This window comes from Diabrotica virgifera, chromosome 7 (assembly GCF_917563875.1).
Source record: "Diabrotica virgifera virgifera chromosome 7, PGI_DIABVI_V3a".
Lineage (NCBI taxonomy): Eukaryota > Metazoa > Arthropoda > Insecta > Coleoptera > Chrysomelidae > Diabrotica > Diabrotica virgifera.
Genome location: NC_065449.1, coordinates 147,004,921 through 147,016,174, shown reverse-complemented (window position 1 = coordinate 147,016,174; position 11,254 = coordinate 147,004,921).

The window sequence follows — 11,254 nt, the reverse complement described above, 5'->3', positions numbered from 1 at the left end:
TATATTACTTACTATATATTTTTTGAAGATTATTAGTTTTTATTATAAATTATATTCGAAAACGATTTCTTAAATCACTGTGATTTTTTAAAACAAAGTGTCATGGCAAAACGGTGATATAAAAGAATTATTTTTATGTAAATTTTTGTATATAACAGTTCCAATATATGTTTAGTGTAACCTGTATTTTTATACATAGGTATATGTAGTTAAATATACAGGGTTTAACGAGAATATTGCACATAAATAACATCACAATTTCAAAAACTATATAAGTATGTATATAAAAAACTATTAAAATTATATTTAACTATATAAAAAACAATTTCAAAGAAATATATTTATTTAAAAGTACCTATAGGTACCCACAGAAGTTAAAGGCCTTTTGTGGTTAAATATCAAAATGGTTTCTAATGCTTAATAATCTTGGTATACTCTCGAATATGCCTGAATTGGAAAATTGGAACAAATCTATACACCTTAATATTGTGAAGTTGTGATGTACTTAATCACCAATAGTTTCGTTATTCCTTGTATAATTATTATTAGTGACACTTTCCACAATTTTGGTATTTATTTTTTATAAAATGTGTTTACGACAGTTTAACAAAACTTAAATATTGTCATGATGTGTCCAGTATATTTGTTATATTTTAAATTGTTGCAAACATTTATTTACCAAAGAATTTCGCATTTTTTGCTTAAATACATGTTAATCTTAAAATTGTTTTATTTACGAAAAAGCAATTTTTGTATATACGTTTTAGTATTGTATTTTTTGTGTATGAAGATCTCTGTGTAATTGTAAGTAAGCTGTTTGTAGATTCATTGGAAAAAATAGAAATTATTTGTGAAAAATACAACAAACTATTATTCTATAGGTATATTTTTCGAAACACGGCCCATACCAATACACAAAAATTTGATTGGTTTAGTGCCATAACTAAAATTTTATACTTCATAGGTTTTCCATCATAACTAGGTATTTATCATAAATACATGGTGTCTAAAAATATGTTTTATTTTTTTTTTAATTTAAATACCTCCGCAAGTGTCAAAAATAAAGCAGATAATTCTGAATTTTATATATTTGGTTCAATCATTAGATCATTACATTTAGATGTCATTGCTTTTTGTATCATATTAATTTTTTATGTAGCTCCTTTACTACTCATTTCCTGTGCATTTTGCAAAAATTATTCTCAACTAACTATATATTTTCCAATAAAATAGAAAATAGAACCATCAACAGTGAAAGATAAGTCTTAATATTACTATCAAGTCTTCTTTAAAACATCCCCAACCTAATCTTTCTAACTAGGTATATTCATATATAGAATGGGTGCTATTTTAGCACAATATTTCGATTCTCCAATACTTTCTAGGTAAATCATATACTCTTCATTCGTAACGATAAAATCATTAGTTTTCGATATATTTGAAGTTGAAAATAAAACGGCACAGCTATTTTGATTAATGTATTTCGTTCGATCATTTTTAACTTCAAATACCTCGAAAACTAATGATTTTATCGGTGCGGATGAAGAGTATCTTATTTAGATATAAAGTATTAGAGAATCTATGTTCAAATAGCAATTTCATCAGTGCCGTAGAATTTGGAAAGGGTCAACCATTCTCTTTCCCCTGTACGCCTCTGCCAGAAACGTTTATAAATTAGTACAGTGTACAGTACCTATACTTTTTGGCAAGTATGATAAAGATTTGTAGTACTTTTAAAGTACTGGGTACAAATAGTTTTTAAATTTTTAAATAAAACATCTCTATTATATAAATATTAAATGTTTGTATCCAGTACTGTAAAAGTATTTGACATATTCTTATCATACTTGACAGAAAGTATAGGTACGATACACCTTCCTAAAATGTACCTTCCTGGGTACTACCAGAGGCGTGCGACAGGGGAAAGTGAATGGTTAACCCTTTCTACATTCTACGCCACTGGCAGAATTACTATTTTAGTGCAATTTTTCGATTCTCCAATACTTTCTATGCAAATAATATATTCTTCATCCGTACCGATAAAAGCAATAGTTTTCGAGATATTTGAAGTTAAAAATGAAAAAGCTCAATACATTAATCAAAATCTCATTTTCAATCAACGTTTCATTTTCAACTTCAAATGTCTCGAGAACTAATGGCTTTAACATTACGAATGACGAGTATACTATTTACAAAGAAAGTATTGGAGAATCAAAATATTGCGCTAAGATAGCAATGCCGCCAGTGGCGCAGAATTTGGGAAGGGTAAACCATTCACTGTCCCCTGTCGTACGCCTCTAGTAGAAGTCAGAAACGATTATTTATCATAATTTAGTAGGATGAAGGGCACCTACATTTTCTGACAAGTATGACAATGAATCACCGTGTATACAGAAGTAATCTGTTTTTATGTACATCCTTTATTACATTTAATATTATATTACAGTTTTTACTTATTACAGAAACATAAAAGGCATCTAATAAGATATTTTTTTCTATTTTTTCCAGTGTAAGCTTTAATACTTAAACGAATTGTTCCTGTTAGATGATAAGTTTTAATATTCGATGAGTGTGTTGACTTATTCTTGTATTAATATAATAACCAAATGAAGTCGGGATATATAAACATTTGAAAGGTAGAGAATTATATTTTTATGTCATATAATAATTTACAGCTTTATAGAAAGACAACCTAAATCTTCTATGATTGTACTACTCATTGTATTTACAAACCTTCATAAACCTACAAGTTCATCTATTTTTAAGTTTAATTTAATTTTCTTAACTGTTACATGTTGTTACTATTATTACATTTCTATAAGATACCCTCATGTTATAGATCTTTCAAAAATTTCAAAACTTTGACGGGCTGTAATTTTTGATTGTTTGTCATGGTCTAAGTATAATCGGTGAGCTGAAAAGTTCGTAGGCTAACAGAAAGAATTTTTTTTTAATAAAATTTGATTTTATTATTCAATACAGTTATCTTCGAACACGGTACAACGATTATAGCGGTTATACAACTTTTCAATAGCATAATATTTGTAATACAATTTGTCTTTACCCTCAAAATATGCCTCAGTTTCGGCGATTACCTCTTTATTGGTGCTAAATTTCTTTCCAGCGAGCATTCTCTTGAGGTCAGTGAACAGGTGGTAGTCGCTGAGAGCCATATCTGGTAAATACGGTGGCTGCGAAAGCAATTCTAAGCCCAATTCATGAAATTTTACCATCATTTTCATTGATTTGTGACGCGGTGCGTTGTCTTGATCAAATAGCACTTTCTTTTTCTTCAAATGGGGCCGTTTTTTCGCGATTTCGTCCTTCAAATGCTCCAATTAAGCAAGGTAATAGTCGCTGTTAATAGTTTTTCTCTCTTCAAGGTAGTCGATGAATATTATACCTTGCGCATCCCAAAATACTGATGCCATAACCTCAGCCGACTGTTGCGTCTTTCCACGATTTGAAGTCGGTTCATCACGGGCAGTCCACCCGGCAGACTGTCGATTGGATTCCGGTGTGGAATGATGGAGCCATGTTTCATCAATGGCAGCTATGTACGCCGTTGCTCCCGCTTGGCGGCGCTAGTGTAGTTGGGGGTCAACGTTTTGACAATTCGTGAAGTTTGTATATGGTGTTTTTCAAAAATGAATAACCATTTTCAATTTCGTTGCAAAAGGAAAACACAGCCGAACCATATTCTAGTCCAATCAGAGAGTGCTGCAAGCACCCCTACCGGTTTCGAAACTTATTAGTCTCTCATCAGGAGGCACATATGCTGCTCTCCCTGATGCAACCAAAACAAACCCCAGCGTGCAGTCCCGGATTGCAACGAACGAAATGGCATAGATGCCCTAGCGGCAACTGCTAGCAAAAAGACTAAGTTTTCACTCTAATTGCATATAAAACAACATAATGCTATTCTGTTACATAAACACCATTGTTTTCATTCTGGTGGGGTGTAAAATAGCATTATGTTGTTTTATATGCAATTAGAGTGAAAACTTAGTCTTTATGGTGTTTTTGTTTACGATTTAATAAATAATAAATTATGGCAAAAAATACGGATCTTGCGGACTGTTTGTACGTTGAAAAACGAATTGAGGAGAAGGAATGCGAGAGTTACTGGAAAAAAAAGGAAACCCTTTAACAGCCTCCACTGTTTATATAGCCATACCTATTTTCTAACTGCCCTGTCCAAGTTGCTTCAAGATCAAATTTATATTTTTTGGCTTCGTTTACTAGATGCTTCAGTTTTCCTTCCTTGGATGATCCTCTTATATTCCACGTCGCTATTTTAGCTAGTTCTTCTTTATTGCCATTATCTCGTTTATTATTTTTCGATTCTCGTTTTCGTTTTCTTTGCCGGGTCATATTTGTTGGGTCTCCTAATACTGCATTCAATTCTAGTATTTTGCAATGTCTTACTCTATTCTTTCTAGCTGCTCTTTTTCTTTCTTCCATTTCCATAATTCATTGTTTATTGTCAGTCTTTGGTACCCTGTTTTTGTGCTATTTCCTTTGATTTTCTCTTCCTTAGCAATTCTTCTTATTTTGGCCATTATTTCCCTTTCCGCCCTTTGTCAGATCATTATTTATGTATATTCTTTCTCTCAGTTGTTTGAGTTTCATCTTATTTTGCATTACTTTGGTCTTTTCTGTCTTGCTATCCATCTCTACCAAATATATTTTGTCTCCCAGCTTTCTTGCTTGCTTCATTAACATTTAATTTTACTCGCATTTCCTTTTCTATGATTTTTTTTCCTTATTCCCTAGCAAGAGTGGTTGATCGGTGTCAATCTGTAGTCCTTGAATCACAATATTTTTCCTTCTTTTCTCGCTTTCTAATTTTTGTATTCTTTCGTTGGAGATCTTTAATTCATTTCGTAATTGATTAATATCTTGAAGCGCCTTTTCGTTAATTAATAAGTTTCAGTTCTTCCATTTTCTTTCGATATTCTTTTTGCTGGAATGCGAGAGTTACTGGAAAAAAGGAAGCCCGTATCGAAGGATAAGCTATATTAACCATCGTCTTAATATTTTATTTCTAGAGCTCAGACCAAAATAAAAATATTTATGTTGATCTGAGTTTTATAGTGAAGTATTCGATTTTTTACAGTCGCATCCAGGGGCAATACGTAATCTGTTTCAACAAAATGTTTATTGCAGATAATACGTGCATTTATTGTTGGTAGATATTAATCCCTTCTTGTTGCTACAATCCACTTTTTCTTATCAGAATATCTTTGGGAAACCTGTATCCTGATGTTCTCGATAAGCACAAAGGCACAGCACAACATTGAGGCATTTTATTTTCTCAAATTAAATTCAAAGACTCAAATGAAAACATTGATTTGAATAGTTGACGTAAGTTGACGTGACCTCCAACTACACAAGCGCCACCTACCAGGCGCAGATACAGAGGGGGGTCAGCGGGGCTATGGACCCCTATTGTATTTAGTCTCTAGGCATTTTTCTATTATTTATTTTTTTTTTCTGCCATCTCTTATTTAGTTGCCAACTCTTATTGGACAGTCCAAGGATCAAAATCTATATGATGCTGAAAGGCGCTTTTACCATGGGGGTGGTTGCCACCCCATCTCGAGGGTGGACATTTTTTATTATATTTTGACCGCAAAAACTGACAAAAATATTCATTCTAAGCAAAAAATGTTCTTTACATTTTTTTGAGAAAATTAATAGTTTTCTATTTATTCGCTATCGAAAGTGTTAGTTTTATATCGAAAAAATCAATGTTTTTCGATAATACCAATTTTTGCCGTAGAAAAACTTTTTTCAAATCAAGTTCTTGAGAATTAAATAACCTACAATTTCATATTTAAACATTTTTTCCTATATCTGATGCTAATCTTTCTATTCTGAAGAAAATGGCATTTTTTTACCAAACTACAAAAATTCGTTATTCGCTTTTAACTCCAGTTTTTTTAAAACTAATCATTCTAAGCCAGTCAAACTTCTAGCATCTATTAATAGAATATATATAAAGAAGAATGAATAAGGCCAATGACTAAAAACATCGCTAACTAACTGACTAACATTATTATGCTTCCAATTGGATTTCTCCTTTTTTTTTTTTCAAAAAATATTGATTTTTTAACCGTAACTTCTTTATTTTTTATCTTAAAAGTTTGGTAAAAAAAGAATTTTGTAGGTTTTTGCAAGGTCTATAAGTCTATTAATATTAAATCTTTTGAAAATCCTCAGTCGCAAAAAGAGGTAACTTTGAAAAGGTTGGTAAAGGTGGTTTTTGCATCTTATTACAAGTTTTAATTGTTAATAGCTCACCCAATTTTTGCCGTACAAAAAATTTTTGCAAACCATGTTCTTGGGAATTAAATTGGCTACAATTTCATATTAAACATTTTTTCGTATCTCCGATGCTAATCTTTCTGTTTTGAAGGAAAGGCCATTTCTTCCAAACTACAAAAATTCGTTATTCGCATTTAACTCCGTTTTTTTTTTAAACTAATCATTCTAAGCCGGTCAAACTTATAAAACCTATTAATAATACATAAATAAAAAAGACCAACTAATGTCAATCACCAAATTTAAATTAGGGTGTTGATTAGGAGGTTGATTCCGATCACTTTTCGCTGAAAAAAATAGGGACTGATATTCTTTTTTTTATTTCTAGTGATAGATATTTTTAAATAATCTAAATTAATTTGAACAAGTTGCCCTCGAAAAATGCATAGTTTTCCCGTCTTTTGACTTTGAAACTACAATATTTAGCATTTGACAAAGAAGAGCTAACATAATAAAGTGTAGCCCAATTACTATTGGTCTTAAAGAAAATTTAATAAAACGGTTTTGTTTATTTTTTTAAAAGCTATACATTTTTGTTACGTAAAGTTGCTTTTATAAAACGAAATCTTTTGGAGTTATTAGCAGAAAACTTATTAAAAACATTGATTTTTTTCGATATAAAACTAACACTTTCGATGGCGAATAAATTGAAAACTATTAATTTTATCAAATAAATGCATAGAACGTTTTTTGCTTATAATGAATGTTTTTACCAACTTTTGTGGTCAAAATATAATAAAAAATTTCCACCCCCGAGATGGGGTGGCAACCAGCCCCATGGTAAAAGAGCCTTTCGGCTTCGGCATCATATAGATTTTGAACCTTGGAGTATCCACTACTTAGTCTCAAATTTTCAAACAAATCGATCCATTATGTAAAAATTGCGAGGTTTTGTCCTATTTTAAGCTTCATTATACTTGGACTAATAACCGAATAATGTTTATCAAGCCAAGCTTTGGCTTCAACAGTATTTTTTTCGCCAAAAGGCAATACTTTATTAAGACACGAAATTCCTTTTTATCCATTTTTTAAAAACTAACACAAGTTGCTTCACTCAAAATGCTAGATCTCATAAACTAATAGTTAAACAGCTGTCAAATTTATAAACGCATCATTTGAAGGTTAGGGCTGAATAAAAATCATATGAATTTAATACCAGTAGTGCCATCTATGTGTCAGCCTACGAACTTTTCATCCCACCTGTTAGGGTTAACCAAAAAAACTGCAACACATAGAAGGACAATTATTTCTTTAAATATTTATTTATGGAAGTACACATTATAATATTCTCATTATTTGACAAGATTATAAACAAATTTGCAACGTCATTTTCGTCAAAAAATTAATAATGAGCGGCTTCTATTTGATTTTATATGCACTCAGTTACTCTATCAGGCATTGATCGGATTAAGTGGTCTATATCATATTGTGAAATACTCATTAAAATTCTTGTTACGGTATGCAACAGGTGTTGTAAGTTTGCTGGAGGACGTGGCAATCGATTTAGGTTTCGACCTACCATATCCCATACATGTTCGGTGGGTGACAAATCAGGTGGTCTTGATGGCCACTCCAAATTGTATATACCAGATTCTTGTATAAACTTCACGGGCAATATGTGGTCTTGTGTTGAAAGATCCTGATCCTGTTGAACGATCGAATTTGGAATGGTTTGTAAAAAATAATTTTTAGGAAAGGGGTGGATTTCACCCCTAAAATGCATAAAGCGCAAGTTGGCACTATGTCACCTTTGTTCCTTGAGGTATCCTTTAACCACTCAGCAATAAATCGATGGAAATTCAACGAAATCGGAGGTAATAACTCAAATCCACCTTCAGTGACTGCACTAATTAATATGTGCATCAATCCGTTCATCTAATCCATAAATAAATATTTAAAAAAGGTCTGTTCTTCTAGGTGTTGCATTTTTTTTTGGTCATCGGTGTGTTTATTAGGTATTTTACTTATATACATCATATTAAATGACTGCCCTTTCTAGATATTTAAACACGTTTTTGCTCTTTTATTCTCAAATAAATACGCAAACCAAAGCCAACATAAACAAAGAGGTCAAGAAGATTTTTTATTGTACCTCGTACCTCTCTCATCGTGGTCTATTCTTGAATAGAAATCTTGAAGTAATAATAGCATTAATTTCTTTCCTGGGGCGTTTATTGCTTTGTATTAGTCCAGCTTTCTTACAATGTTTTTACCTGTAACGCCTTATTCAAGTGTGTTTTGAAGTGGTTGTAACCGATATCTTAATACACAAAAGAAGGACAGATAGTCAACAAAAGATCACGGCAATCAGTAAGCAGTTTCTGTAAAAACCTTTGTATTGTACTGAATATTAAAGTTTTAATTTTTAGTTTACAACATTTAAAAAAGAAATATTTGAGAAATTTAATATGGCAGGTAAAAGTGACATTTATGAGAGTTCATGAATTTAGATAAAAATAAAAACTATCGTTTTGTTGTTTAATATTACACTTTTTATATGTTATATTGTAAAGTAGATATTATAACTTTTATATCAAAAAAGTTATCTGCAATTTTGTTTAATCAAATCAAATTAGGACCATTATTGTTATCGGTTCTGCTATATTATCAGTCTTAATTTTGCTTTTTTTTTTAATTCCTTTAACATTTAATGTGAAGAAACATCTAATCGTAATACCCTTAACAGGTATAGCAAATGCAGTCTTTTTGCTCACTTTTGCAATTTGCACTTTAGTGATTTAAAGATGTCTCAAGTGCGGTAGCAAATAGTTTTGGAGATATGGTGTCTCCCTGTCTTACTCCTCGGTTGATTTTTATTGGCCTCATTTTCCTGTTGTTATTCATCATGACTACCATTTCAGCATGTTCGTATATTAGTGGAGTCACTGAATGTGGATATGAGCTATTACCTCCGATTTCGTTTAACCTTCATCGATTTGCATGAAAATTGGTGAGTGGTTAGAGGATATCTCAAGAAACAAAGGTGACATGGTGTCAACTTGCGCGTTTACCCTGGGGGTGGATGCCACCCCTTCTCGGGGTGAAAATTATTTTATTAAAAATAACCCCATAATTAGATAGGGGGACAAATTTTAAGAAAAATTTGTTATATAAAGTTATTAAACTAAATCAAAACTTTTTATTAAAGATCAAAAATTTTAATTTTTCGTAAAAAAATGCATGTTTTTAGCCGATTTTTCATAGATAACTCAAACACTATAAGTTTTAACAAAAAAGTTATTATTGAATTGAATGCATATTTTTCTCGGCGAGTACCCAAATCTAAGTATTCAAGCTTAAATTACGGGAAAATGATGCATTTTATAACATAAACTTATTAAACATTTGTGAAAGTACTTAGAAATATCTATCAAATGCGGCGGGTGTAATTTCCTCACCAAAATAATCTTATACCTGAGTTTGGAAGAGTAATCCGACAGGTATTTTCCTCACCAAAACTGAAAAATTATTTATCTACTATAAAATTACAGTAGGTACATAATATAATAATTAATTAATTAATTTTATAGTATTTTCTTTTTAGTCATAATTGGAATTTTGACAAAAATGGCATGTTTAATAGAAAGTAATCTCGGTATTTAAAATTTTTATTTTTTATAAGGTGAAAGTTTTAGAAAGTGAAGAAGTGTTCTGGAGGCAATAAAATAACTTTTAGTGCGAAATTGAATATTATTGGGGCAACTTTTACAATAACTAGAAGTAGCCTACAACATAATCATGAACCAGATCTGCAGAAGATAGATCGAAAAATTGTTTCTAACTCTTGTAAACGTAGAGCCGAAGATAATATACTGAAAAACCGCCAAAAATCATTCGCCAAGAGCTTGCAGCTAATTTGCCTGAAACAATTACTACGATTGATGTCTGTTACATAAGAAAAAATATATATAATTATCGACGAAAGTCGACTTCCTTCCAATATTGATGAGGTTCAAGAATTTGTGAAGAGCTGTGCTCAAAAAACAACCAAGGAGGAAAATTTTCTCTTTATAAACTGTGTCAAAAGTAAGATAACTGTATTTAGTTGTGAATGTGAAACAAATATAAGATTTTTAGCAACACTGAATTTTATACAGAGAGGGGCAAAATTATGGAATATATTTATTTTCTCTAAAATGGACGATTTTGGACAAAAAACCCCGAACCACGTCGATTTTTATTTTTAAATCACAATTTTTTGCATATCTATATTTCATATTAGTGACGTCATCAATCAATCAATCAATCAGTCAATCAATCAATAATTGCATTAATGTTTATATTACTGAATAGAGAATATAGCACCCTTTCAAATAAGCTACCACACGACCCCTATTACCATTTAAAAAAATCATTGATTACGTGATCACGCACAGTTAGATGACGTTACTGCTATGAAAATATAGGCCAAAAAATTGTAATTTGAAAATAAAAATCGACCTGTTTCGGGGTTTTTCTCCAAAATCGTCCGTTTTAGAGAAAATTAATTTATTCCATAATTTTGCCCCTCTCGTATATTATATGTATGGCACAATTACCGTACCACATATTATTGGCAATTATTCACTATTCATGGGCCAATTAATGGGCATTATATTTCTTTATTATACTGTTTACTGTCAAACAAAAAAAAACAGAAACTTAAAACAATCTTTTCTATTTGTTAAAATCAGAAATTTTTAAAGCTCTCGAAATTGAGTTTAATCCTAGTAAAGTTTTTGTAGATTTTGAAAAGGATATATTTATACATAATGCAATCATTCAAATGTGTCCAAACATTGAAATGCATGATTGAAGATTTCACCTAAGTAACTTGGTATAGAAAATTCAGTCTCTTGATTTAACATCAGAATATACAAATGATTCTGAAGTAGGCTCAAACATACTTTTGGCCTTACATTATATAAAACCGGAAGACGTATCAGAT